The sequence below is a fragment of the Otolemur garnettii genome, unplaced genomic scaffold (assembly GCF_000181295.1).
Source record: "Otolemur garnettii isolate 467f Iridium unplaced genomic scaffold, OtoGar3 scaffold00020, whole genome shotgun sequence".
In the NCBI taxonomy this organism is placed as follows: domain Eukaryota; kingdom Metazoa; phylum Chordata; class Mammalia; order Primates; family Galagidae; genus Otolemur; species Otolemur garnettii.
The window spans coordinates 16,252,104-16,265,858 of record NW_003852415.1 but is presented as its reverse complement, the minus strand read 5'-3'; the positions used below and the strand labels follow the sequence as shown (position 1 = coordinate 16,265,858).

The following is a 13,755-nucleotide window of genomic DNA, read 5'->3' as shown; positions in this document are numbered from 1 at the left end:
TCCCTTTGTTTTCTTCTTCTTTTTCCCCACTCTGGTTGGTACAGGAGGTTCATATTTCTTTTTCTTATCCTTAAAGTTTTTACAATTGCAGAGGGGAAAAAAAAATCACACAGAAATCACATTAAAACACAAAATTTATTTCTGCACCATCACCATCTATTTCAGGCGGTACAGTTTTCCTTATCTTTTAGGATGCTTTTAAAAACTGTCCTTTTCATTTTTCTAAGTCAGTGAAGCCACATTAAAAATAACTGTTGATCAGAACCATAAGATGAACTCTAAACAAAACCAAATATTCTGACCTGGTTGCTTGTACCTTCACATTAACCTGAAATAAATTTACTTAATAAAAATAAATAAAAATTTATTTTTAAAATAAATAGGTTTCATATTCCTCTAATTTTAATAAGTAAATGTAATTGTATCAATCTTTTTATTGTATGCATTTATGATAAGTGAGTCAAATTATTCTAGTAAGGTAGAGAGGTCAGAACTGAGTTCTATGCCAAAAAGTACGTAATTTGATACAATTCTTCACACCTCAGTATATTAAACACCAATTTACAGGCAATTTATTTTACCATTTCTGCAATGTTATTGCTTTAATTGATAAATACCTACTTGATGGCAAGGTCGATAATCTTTCTAAAACTTGAAAAGGACATTGTATCTGTAGGACAGGCTAATTAAAAAATTGCTGGATCATTTTACTTTTTAAAATTCATCAATCCCCAAAGAACTTCTCAGCCAAGACCTGTAACATTGTCTACAATTTGCTCACATCACAATACATATCTGGCTTATTTACCTTGTCATCCTTCTTGCCACCTCCAGGACCATGGCCACCACTCTGACTTTGACCCTGGGGGTGGAGATGGGGGAAATCAGATACAGATGTAAATTCAGAATAGGATCACTCAAAAGAACATCCTTCTTTTTGTCTTGTGATTCTATTTATATTTATTTTAAGTTTTATTTGTTGAGACAGGTATTCACTATATTGCCCCAGCTAGAGTGCAGTGGTGACATCATAGCTCACTGCAACCTCAAACACTTGGGCTCAAGCAATATTGCTGCCTCAGACTCACAGGTAGCTAGGACTATAAGTGTGTACCAGCACATCCAGCTAATTTCTACATTTTTTGTACATATAAGGTCTTGCTATGTTGCTCAGGGTGGTCTCAAACTCCTGGCCTCAAGCAATTCTCCCACCTCAGCCACCCAAAGTGCCAGCATTATAGACATTGAGCCACTACACTCGACCTGCCTTGATTCTAAAACATGAACACTTCTCCGTCATTTTAACATTTCTGAACCCAAGATGTATCTTGTAGTCAATGTGTGCATTTAGGTTTTTTCCTGAAAAGCGGTTAGGGTATATTACTAATGTACCTTGAAACAGACTGCATTTTAGAATGCAACTAAAGAACAACTGTATTGAGTAGTCTGATAAACTTCTGAGATTCTAATAAACTGAGATTCTAATAAACTTCTGAGATTCTGATAAACTGCTGAGATTTTAAAATCACCCTCTCTTGATAAGACAGGGAGCTTCACATTCTTTAATACTACCAGACTAGGGCTACAAAGAGTATATATTTCATGAAACCAGGCTTTGAAAGCCAAGTCATTTTACATACTCAACAAACATTTTATCATTTACTCTTAACTTTGATCACACCAAGATCCAGAAGGCTTGCCTTCCAATAGCAACTCTATCACCCACCCATAAAGTGTGGGAGCTCTTGAGCAGGCCATCCTCCATCTGAAAAGCTGTTATCACCTTAAGGTGTTAAAAATTTAGTGTATTAAGGCTCGGTGCCTGCAGCTCAGTGGCTGGGGCACCAGCCACATACACCAAAGCTGGTGGGTTCAAACCCAGACTGGGACTGCCAAAGAACAATGATGACTACAACCAAAAAATAGCCAGGCCATTGTGGTGGGTGCCTATAGTCCCAGCTACTTGGGAGGCTGAGGCAAAAGAATTGTTTAAGCCCAAGAATTGGAGTTGCTGTGAGATGTGATGCTACAGCACTCTCTACCCAGGGTGACACAGACTCTGTCTCAAAAAAAAACCCACCATAGCATGGTTACCTAATACAGTTAATGTCATGTACATTTACTCAGATGCAAGACACTTAAAGCTTTGTGCTTTATTCTAAAGAAGGTAATTAAGAGCTCAGAGAGATTCTAGATAGCAGAATTAGTTACACTGAAACAGACCACTGAAATTACAGACCTTTAACAATTATTTATATCTCCTAAGGAAAAGTGCTGATGGCTTGGGTAGCTAATGTCTGTGGGGTGCTTACTGTGTGCACAACTCTATACTGATATTTTTCCTTCACTGTCTCATTAATTCCATATAATCTTCCAGGGTAGATTTCATTACTCATTACTTTTGAGAAACTGCAAAAACTTGAGAACATGGGCTGTGGAATTAGATGAATCCAGGTTTGAATTCTGACTCCCATCACTAATAGACTATGGGATCTTGGATAGACCAAGTCACCCTCTGTGAAGTCTGGTGTTCTTAACCAGAAAGTGGGGATACTAGCTCCTACCTGATGCTGAAAATGAGGTAACAAATGTAAACCCCTTAGCATTTACTTGATGTACAGAAGTATACACCAATATTACTGGTGAATAAGAAAGGTCAGAATCACACTTTATCTGTCCATCTGGTTACCAAATCTGGGCTCAGAAACAGTTCAAATTCATTTTGGTGCAGTTCTTCACTCTCTTTTTTTGTCTACTTACCATCTCCATTCCTCCACCTCTGTTTTTGTCCAGGCCATCACCTCTTTTTTTGAATTATAGCCTCCCAATTGAGATTCGTGGGTCCAATTTCTACCCTCACCAGTCCAGCTTCTCAAACAGCTGATCCTAGAGTTCTTCTCCTCAACTGCTCCCTAGCATGTATAGCATAATGTCCAGCTGCCTTAGTTTGCAATGCCTGGTCCTTGCCAAACTGACCACAACTAACCTTTTCAGATTCATCTACTTTCCTCATGATCCCTTCACATATGGCTCCCAAAGAGGATATTTTCCTGAATGGGTGTCACACTTCCTCACTAGTCTCAAAAAACAAGCATGCCCATCACTGAGCCCTTACTATTAATGTATGCTAAGCAGTGTGTTTAACATTCTTTTTTTTTTTTTATGAGACAGAGCCTCAAGCTGTCCCCCTGGGTAGAGTGCTGTGGCATCACAGCTCACAGCAACCTCCAACTCCTGGGCTCAAGCGAGTCTCTTGCCTCTGCCTCCCAAGTAGCTGGGACCACAGGCGCCCCCCACAACGCCCGGCTGTTTTTGGTTGCAGCCGTCATTGTTGTTTGGCAGGTCCAGGCTGGATTCGAATCTGCCACCTTAGGTGTATGTGGCTGGCGCCTTAGCCACTTGAGCCACGGGTGCTGAGCCAGTGTTTAACATTCTTGAGGAGTAATCGCACTTAACTCTTGTAAACACCTGAAACCGGTACTATCATTACCTCTTATTTACAGATAAGGAAAAAGACCCAGGGACGTTAAGTGACTTGCCCAGTGTCACAAATCGTGTCAGAGATGGGTCCGGGAATCACGGCCAGGTCTGCTGGATACCAAAACCTGAGCGTTTCTCTACTGCTCTATAAAAGACTGACAGGGTTCGCGTTCCTGCACAGCGATTTACTGTGTTTCCGTTTCTTAGCAAAATGAAGACAATAATAATTACCTCAAGGGAGTGTTGTGAGGAATAAATGAGAAAATGCTGGAAAAGTACTCGGCACATGCTTAGACTACTATTCTACCGAGGTCCTCGTAAAACTTGCGGGTGCTCTGGCCTTCTTGCTCTTCAGGATATGGGGGAACACCCCCCCCTCCATCTCAGGTTCTTTGCCCTCGCTGTGTCTCCGGCCTGCACATTTCCCTCAGACATCTGCACAGGTGACTCCCTCAATTTAGGTCTCTGCTAAAATTTCACCTCCCTTGAAGGGCCTTTGCTGGCACTCTGCAAAAACAGCCACCCCTCCCTACCCTATCCCTTTCTATACAACAGCCAGGTAACAACCACCACCCAACCCCGCTCCCTGCCATCATCTACCGTATGTTCCTTTGTCTGTTTACGGTCCGCTTTCTCCTCTAGAACGGACGTTCTTTTAAGGCAGGGGCTTCCTCAGTCCTGCTCACCCTGTATCCTCAGTGCCTAGCCGAACACAGGCAGGTACTCGATAGATACCGGCTTCGTAAATTAGCGAACAGATGCCAACTAATAACACGTTTCCTTCCGAGCTCCGTCTGTCCCAACAGCGTCATTCTCCGAACCGCCTTCCACGACCCCGCTCGCCCCTTCTCGGCAGGCACGAACCCCACCCCCTTCTCTAGGCAGACGGCCCTTCGCCCGCACAGCTCGACAGCATTTGTCCTGGTCAGCGGAGAAGCGAAGCCGCCGCACACGCCCGCCCGGGGGACCCTCCGCGCCGAGCCCGGCCCCAAGGTCCCCAGCAAGGCCCACGGTCGGCCCCGGCCCGCGGTGGACCGACAGCCGTCTCCAGGAGCCCCGTCGGCCGAGGAGGTCGGACCAGAGGCAGAAGAAGGCGGACCAAGCTCCTCTGGCCGCTGCGACCTCGTCGTACCGGGACCACCAGCCAGGAGAAACCCTGAGTCACTCACCATCTTGCCTCTGCCGCTCGCTCTGCCGCTGCCGGAAGTGCACACATCGCTGAGGGCCCTCGGAGCGGAAGTTTCTGAGGGACGCTACGGGAGCCGACGGGAACCAAATCACACGCACTCGAAGTTGCGCTCCCGGGGCTCGCGGGAGGGGGAGCGGGCGGGGAGAGGGAAGGGACTGTGGCATCCGAGTAAGCGTGTTGCGAACCTTATAGGTATCTTTTTTGAAAAAAGTTTTTGATACCCATTATTAGGCTTTTGTCAACAACTTAAGACAATGACATTATCAATGAACTAGGACAATTGTGTAAATATGAAAAATTTAATTATGCAAAAATTGTAAGTTGGAGTAATTTGACTTCATTGCTCTAAAAACTGGGATGACGTTCGGAACTGCAAAATCGACATATACTTTTGCACAAACTTTCACGTTCTTACCCGATCTCTGGAATTAATCTGCTTATCTGGTAGTAGTGCCTTTGGTCTGATGAGTAGTGCCTGATGAGTTGCCTAAAACTATTTTTGATGGCCTGAGCCTTGATAATGCCGAATGTTATCTTAAAATTCCTCCTCTTGAACCTAGTTGGTAAACTTCATCCTTTATCACACTCTCCAGGACATCAGAAAGATGGCCAGCATCCTTTTGTTTCTGGAAACTTCCATAACAGGTGGTCTTGCTAAATGGAGAGGTGGTTCTTTCTTTGCCAGCTGGCCTTCCTTCTTCCCTTCTTTCTCTCTCTCTCCTTCTTTTTTTGTGCTCCAAATTAATCTAAGGCCCAGGCGTCCTCAAACTATGGCCAGCGGGCCACATGCGGCCCGCCTAGGACATTTATCCGGCCTGCCGGGTGATTTTGCCGCCGCTGCCTGTCCTGCTTAGCAGCCGACTTGTCCCGGCCGGCAGTCGGGCCCTCCAACGGTCTGAGGGACAGTGAACTGGCCCCCTGTTTAAAAAGTTTGAGGACCCCTGATCTAGGCATTTTAATTGTGAAACAAAAATATTTTACTTATTAACACATAATTTCACAGAAATAGGCTGAAGACCAAAACTTACAAAGACTTAAATTGTGGAGGAGGCGGTCCCTTCTTACTGCACAGCGACTGGGTCTGTCTCTTTCCCGGTTGTCTCAGAACTCTCCCCCCAGCTGACAGCCATTTCTGCAGCTGTCCCTCTTTCCCACTTGCAACTTCCAACCTCTTCAAGTGCTGAGAGTTCTCAAGCAGTCTCTCTAACCCTTTCTCTGCTGTCTTTTCATTATGTAGATAAGCTTAACTTTTCTGTTCTCTTTAGTTTTATCTACCTTTTACCTATGTTTTAGATTCTCCTGAGGAAGGGAGCACCTGAACTGACCCCTTCAGGGAGTTCATTTCTGCCTTAGAGAGAGGGTATGCGGGAGAATAGAAGATTATGAACAGTCACACTTATTACTTTAATCTTTCTCGCCTATGGAAATAATATATATATCTTTGTAATTTGCTTAGCTTCCTTTAGCATATGCAGGAATTTAAACACAGTATCAAATTTCATTCTTTGTCAATAATGCATACATATGTTTATGAATGTATATAGTCATGTGCCATATTTATACAGGGCAGCTCAGGAGTTTGAGTAGGTGTGCGTGCAGAAGCTCCTCCTCCCTCACCTAGGTCAGCTTAGGTCAAGTTTTGTCATTTGACCTCTGCCACATTTCAAAATCCCACCTCTCCTTCCATGCATGCCTCGTACCTCTTTAACCTACCTTAAGATTCAGTCAGCAAATAACTTCCAAGCATGTACATGCTCCAGGCTCTACTTCAGGGCCTGGGGATACTGCAGTAATCAAGCAGACAAGAATCCTATGCCTAGTAGATTTTACATTAAGCAAGCAAGTATGTAAAATATGTGATCTTCCACAAGGTGATAAATGCCGTGGGGAAATTAAGCAGGATTAGGAGCATGCAGCAGTGGTAGGGTGATTCTGACTTTACATATGATGCAACTTGAGGGAAACCTGAAGGAATGAGGGAGAAAGCTACTCAGATAAAGGATAGAGGTGAGGGGATAAGGGGAAGGGGAAGAGCTTACTACAATGGGGAAGAGCTTTCTAGGCAGAGGAAACAGCCAGTGCAAAGGCCCTGAGGTAGGAGCTGTAAGGCGTACAGACTAGAGACACCATATGAAGATGTTGGAAACAGACATATAACTCCCAGTGGAAGCTCAGAGGTCAGAGGCAAACCAACATCACCCAGTAGTGAAGAGAACATCCGGTGCTGGCATCGGACTACCCAGCCTTGAATTTAGAGTCGATCACTTGCTAACTATATTGGTTTCTTATTGCAGCTGTAAGAAATTACCACGAATGTAGGGGCTTAACACTTTTAAATGACTTTATTATCCTAAGCTTCTCTGGATTAGAAGTCCACATGGGTTTTACTGGGCTAAAATCAAAGTACCAACAGGAAGCTTTCTTTCTGGAGGCTCCAGCTAGTCATGAAACCCTCACATCCTGTTTTCTCATGTGTATAATGGGATAATACTCATCCTGTAGGTGAGGGCACCAAGAGAAAAGGACATTGCTTTGTTTTCTGATTTTTAATAGATTTTTTTCCCCAAAGTAGATGGAATAGAGGCTAAGGTAGGATGGTATAGTAGATGGAATAGAGGCTAAGGTAGGGTGGCATCCAAAACAGGACACAGGGCCTATGGTAGGGGCTGGTGTGGCTCCTGATGGGGAGCTCTTCTCCAGCCCTACCCTAAATGCTGGCAAAAGTCTGCTCCGGGGCCACCTCCCAGAGACTGATTCTGAAGGCTGAGGGAAGGCCCCAGCCATTTGTGCATTTAACAGACACGCCAGGTAATTCTGACTCAAGCAGCTCACGTACCACATCCTGAGAGCCAGAGCAGGGCACTGGTCTGCAAAGCAAGGCAGGCACACACCCTGGTGGCACAAGGGCTCATTAGAATGTTGGAAGAAATCATCACAATTTCTCTTCACAGAATATCTATTTTTTTTTTATTTTAAAAAAAGGTAATCTGGCCTGGTACGGTGGCTCATGCCTGTAATCCCAGCACTCTGGGTGGACGAGTGGGACTCGCTTGAGCTCAGGAGTTTGAGACCAGCCTGAGCAAGAGCAAGAGCAAGACCCCAGTCTCTGAAAATAAATGAATAAATAAATGATTTTTAAAGGCAATCAGCACAGTGGCTGAGGACTGTAGACCCTACACCAGGTCTCACTTCTGGCTTTGTCACCAAGTAGCTTTGTCATCTCCTTTAGTCCCTTTGTGCCTCAGTCCTATTCTCTGTGAAGTAGGGACCTTTATAGTTCCTCCCTCATGGTGGTGTTGGAGGACAAATGTCAAGCGCTTAAGACAATTACTCCAGGTGTCAGCTACTGTCATACTATTATTTTTAATAAACAAATTGCTACTAGATCCTTCATTCCATGTATTTACCAGACGGTCCCATATCCCACGTTAAATTTATAACCCAGTGGTAGAGTGGTACAGTGATCTTCAAACTGTTCCCTCCCCTCACACATCCTTATTCCATGAACATATTCAAATAAGCAATACATTTTTAAAAAATCCTTAAAAAAGAAAGTCTTGAGTATTGACACACACATATATATATGCACAATGGAATCAGGATAGTGTAATATAGAATATCGTCCATTTAAAAGCCATAGATAGAGGCTTTTCTTTAGCATTGAAATATCTGCTTCCTTCCTTTTTCTCTTCCAAGTTAATATTTCCATTCTACTTCTCACACATACTTTTATCTTAATGTCATGTAATTTTAGGCTTAAAAATATTTAACTGGTCAACTTTTCATACATTTCTGCAGAAATGTTTATATAACTCAGAATTTTATTTATTTATTTACTCCTTTTGAAACAGAATCTCAGTATGTCACACTCAGTAGAGTGCTATGGCATCACAGCTCACAGCAACCGCAAACTCTTGGGCTTAAATGATTGTTTTGTCTCAGCCTCCCATGTAGCTGGGACTATAGGTGCCTGCCAAGAGGCCTGGCTATTTTGTTGTCGTTGTTGTAGTTGTCATTGTTGTTTGGCAGTCCTGGGCTGGGTTCGAACCCGCCAGCCCTGGTGTATGTGGCCAGAGCCCTAACCACTGAGTTACAGGTGCAGAGCCATAACTCAGAATTTTAAAAAGTTATTTTATTCTCTGTGTGTTTGGGGCACTAGGTGCTAAAAACAGATTTCTGGATTTCGAGTTATTATCAATTATGACTAGTACATAGTTGATCAAAATGATACATTACAATGTGTGATAAGGTAGTTTTTAAAAATTAAAAGGTAAACCTTTATCAGAAACGTGTTTCATGACAAGCTGACAGACACATCCTGTTTCATCTCATCTATCCATAGATGGATGTGCCATTGTCCGAATGAGGCAAGGTTCAGCACCTCTATTCTTATTTGTTATGGTTATAGATGTTTGGGCCGAGAACTCATGTTCCTGTAAATAGGAAAGGAATGAATTTTGTCACTCAATTTTTTTTTAATCCTTCTGTATCATAAACTAAAAAGCCCATAGTGGTTGATCAGCAAAATCTGGTACTAATATTCAGTTGAATTAAGCCTTTCTTCAGTGCGGTTACCAGGACCTAGGAAACACCGGATGTGCAAAACAATTTGTTGACCCTTCATCAAGGTCATTCGGTTTCTCAGTTCCTGGGACATGCAGCTTTATCATAATTTGTCAAGGTTTATTCATGATATCTGTTATTCCTTCACTCAGAAGCTAAACTGCTAGCCTGAAAAAGGACTGGGAACATTTTAAAATCATTGATTTGATTATACCGGTAGCGATATATTATTTTGTATTAGATGCGTTTTATCATATAGCTTCCTGTAAATATATTTTATCAAGGTGATGGAGCAGCCCAGTTTGGGAGCAGTCTAGTTCTGGAAAACGTCCAGTTGGCAAATAGTGCTGAGGTTCAAGCCATTCAGCCAGATCAGATTTATTTCCTTCGAGAAAAAAAAAAATCCTCTGCTTGGTTTTTCAATTACATAAACCTCTTAATTTGTAACTTAAGGAGTGTTATCTTTTTTTTTTTTTTTTGGAGACAGAGCCTCAAGCTGTTCCCCCTAGGTAGAGTGCTGTGGCTTCACTGCTCACAGCAACCTCCAATTCCTGGGCTCAAGCAAGTCTCCTGTCTCCGCCTCCCAAGTAGCTGGGACCTCAGGCGCCCACCACAACGCCTCGCTATTTTTTGGTTGCAGCCATTATTGTTGTTTGGCAGCTCCAGGCTGGATTCGAACCCGCCACCTTAGTTGTATGTGGCTGGCGCCTTAGCCGCTTGAGCCACAGGCGTCAAACCAGGAGTGTTATCTTAAAAAAGAGAAATAAACTAAGGAATGCATCTCATAGGACAAAGAATCTAGAGCAGTTAGGATAAAATTAACACATTCATTTTACAGTAAGTTATAAAACAAGAAAAATTAATATTTATTTCTCTTCAGGTTTGAATAAAGAAATAAAGCTAAAACATGAGTTACCTGTGAAGCAAGAATTATGTTAAAATGTATAGCATTGTAAATATATATATGAACTTTTGAATTTTGAAGTCTAATCTTTAAGAATAACCAATTACTCAAGAATCAAGTGTTAAAATCAGTATAATGACATTAATTTTGTAAGACAGCATCAAGATTAAACATCTATGTATCACAGGGAGGAAGAAAGAAATAGATAAGAATGTTAAAGGTTCATTTTTCTGGCACATAAATTTCAAAAATAGGAAGTAGAGAACATAGAAACATTTTTAAAACTAAAATGAGGATAGAGCGCCTGTAGCTCAAGCAGCTAAGGCGCCAGTCACATACACCAGAGCTGACGGGTTTGAATCCAGCCCAGGCCTGCCAAACAACAATGACAACTACAACCAAAAAATAGCTGGGTGTTGTGGCGGGCACCTGTAGTTCCAGCTACTTGGGAGGCTGAGGCAAGAGAATCACCTATGCCCAGGAACTGGAGGTTCCTGTGAGCTATGACGCCACAGCACTCTACCCAGGGGTACAGCTTGAGGCTCTGTCTCAAAAAAAAATGAGGATAGTCTATAATCAGAATGAATATTTCATGTGACTAGACAAAAATAGGCTTTAACAACCTCATAAAATAATACACACTAACCCCGAAAGAAATTAAGGCTTAATCTATGGGTTTTTGTTTCATCTGAAGCACTTTGAGATGTTGAGTAGCTCAGGCAAACGCCGTAGTTGCTCTGGAAAGAGTGTCACAAACCAATGTTGCTTCCACTGTTTGGAATTGCGTGTTGTCCTCAAGGCAAGTATTGAAATTAGCTGAAAAAACTGCTCATGTTTAAATGCATTTTAAAAAGCTATTTTCAGCTTCAGTGTCTGTGACCCAGGCTTGTTTGCTTTACTCACCAGGGATGGTCTGTCATGAATGACGCATTGCATGAAAGAGGACAGGCCATCAAACAAAAATTGTCAAACTCCCACCTTGCTACTCTCCCCTATGACGGTGTGGGCTGTGGTGTCCCATTCCCTACGCTAAACTTCATCTCCTGTATAAAATGTGGAGCCCCAGACGTTTCTGGTGCTTCAACGTTAGTGGAGGTTTTGCCAAATCAATATTTTGAATCCTGTCTGTGTGAGACACCTTTCACCCCCTGCCCAGAGTCACCTTAGCAAGATCTGGTGAAGTTAGGGGGTGGCTTTCTTCTGGTAGGTGGGAGAAGACCTTCTGTGAATGCAAGTTCATTCTCAGACACATCACGTTTTAGGCAAGAAAGCACATGGCAACTACTGAACAAGAAATAAATTCTCAAACTCTAGTGGTCTATGTATCCAAATTTGAGGACCACTATTGTAATAAATATTGATAGATAACACATGTATATGTAATAGATAAATACACTTAAGGGGACTTGTTTACACAAGTAAATAACTAGATAAACGCATAAACAAATGTTGGTGCTCGACCTTTTGTAAATTTTTATTTTAATTTTTATTTTTTGAGACAGAGTCACACTGTGTCGCCTGGATAGAGTGCCGTGGCAACCTCAAACTCTTGGGCTCGTGCTCTTGCCTCAGCCTCCACAGTATCTGGGAACTACAGGTACCCACCGCAACACCCGGCTAGCAAACTTTCTTTTTTTTTTTTAAAGTTTGGGTGAGCCACCAAAGAAGTTTGGAGACTGCAGGTCGCCTCCCGAAGAGGCTGTGGGGGCAGCAGGTAAGGCAGTGACACAGCCGACTCCATATTCGTGCTTTCCTCTCCTCTCCTCTTCTCTCTTGGCCTCGGAGACCTCTCCTACCACTCTCTCCCTGTCCCTTCTGCCCCTGCAGCCTCTGCAGTACCCCAGGCATAAGGTGCCCTTCCCAGGGTTCCTTCTGGGTGACATTTGTGTCTTGGAAGAAACCAAGAACACCTGTTCTCAACACTGGCTGCCTTTGTTCTTTGTTCATGTTGTTCCTCCATTCAGTGGGTGGTGGGAGAATTGTCTCTAAATAGTAACCAGTGGTGGTTTTTCTGATATCTCCTTTTATCCTTTGCCGTCTCCCCCATTCAGCTGGGCTGTCCAGGAAGAGATGCGAAGGTGGCCCAGAGCTGGGAACAAGGAGCCTCTGTTCTTGATCATAAGCAAGCTTCAGGGAGATGTCAGAACATAGCAAGTAGATGCAGGATTGGGCGCAGGGGCTCACGCCTGTAACCCTAGCACTAGGGGAGGCAGAGGCAGGCGGATTGCCTGAGCTCAGGAGTCCAAGATCAGCTTGACCAAAGCGAGAACTTGTCTCTATTTAAAAAAAATAGAAAAACTAGCCAGGTGTTGTGGCAGGTGCCTGTAGTCCCAGGTACTAGAGAGCCTGAGACAACAGGGTTGCTGGAGCCCGAGAGTTTGAGGTTGCTGTAAGCTATGATACCATGAAACTCTACACAGGGAACCTGAGTAAGACTTGGTCACCCCCCAAAAATACGAAAGCAGATTCAGTAGAACCCACGTGGAGTGAGCAGGAAGCTGCTTTTCCCTAGATTGGCAGGGATGGGGCAGGTGGGAAGGTGGAGAATCTGGGAGAGGCAGCAGGTGTTTAAAGCAGGGCTTCCTAGGGGTGGGACCATTGTGACAGGACACTTAGGAAAGCTACAGGGCAGCTTTTTGCTGTTGTGACAGTGAGGATACAGCTGAGATTTGGGGGCAGTATGGGCAGGGCTGAGGGTAAGAGCGACAGTTCCACACAAGAGAGCATCAGCCTGCATTCTGCATGAGTCTCGGCTATCTTCCTGCCAGGCATCTGTGCAGTTGGAAAACCTGTTTATGATGACCAGAGCCTAGAATCTGCCTCTTTTTTGCATGAGCCGTGAACTTCTGCCATTAAAGTGACTCACTTTTTCCTTTCCAGGCTTTGATTTCTCCCGTCAGGTGGAAGCTCCTGGGAGGGCTTTACATATCATTGGTTTAGACTTGGGTGTGAAAGGAAATTTTCCACAGTGTGAGGGGTACTGGCGGGGAGTCAGAGACCTGGTGTCCGGCTCTGGCTTTCTCTTCATGTTGTGCTTTGACCTTGGAGAGTCCCTTCCCTCTTTAGTCCTTCCTCAGTGTCCTCATCTTAAAAAAAAAAAAAAAAAAAAAGGAATGAGGGAACAGTCTGGAAGTTCCTCAAAAGATCAAACGTAGAGTTACCGTATGACCAGCAATTCCACTCCCAGGTCTGAACCCGAGAGGCATGAAAACATATGGTTCCCCCAAACTTGTACATGGAAGTTCATAGCTGCGTATTCGTAATCCCTGAAGATTGTCAACAACCCAATTGTCCAACAATGGATAGATGATAAACACGGTGATGGGATACATCCGTACAATGGAATATTATTCGGACATAAAAGGAAGGAAGCCTGATACAAAGCCAAAGAATGGAGCTGGAAAACACTGTGTTCAGTGAAAGGAGCCCTCCCAGAAGGTCGCATGCCCTCTGCTTCCATCCAGACAGATGGATCTCTAGAGACAGAAAGCAGATTGGTTTCCTGGGGTGGCAGGGAGGGAGGAGGGAGCGACTACAATGGATGTGGGACTTCCTTCTGGGGGTGGTGGTGGCGAAAATACTGTAAAATTTACTGTGGTGATGGTCGCACACGTCTGTG

At 43.7% G+C, this 13,755-nt stretch overlaps 1 long non-coding RNA gene across 1 annotated transcript; it reads right to left on the bottom strand.

Moving 5' to 3' along the window:
- Window positions 1–807: 807 nt before the first annotated feature.
- Window positions 808–4,684, bottom strand: LOC111724176. Its single transcript, XR_002772513.1, has 2 exons — window positions 4,650–4,684; window positions 808–862 (listed from the first exon to the last, which is right to left on the bottom strand). It is a non-coding gene; the product is annotated as an uncharacterized LOC111724176 (long non-coding RNA).
- Window positions 4,685–13,755: the final 9,071 nt, after the last annotated feature.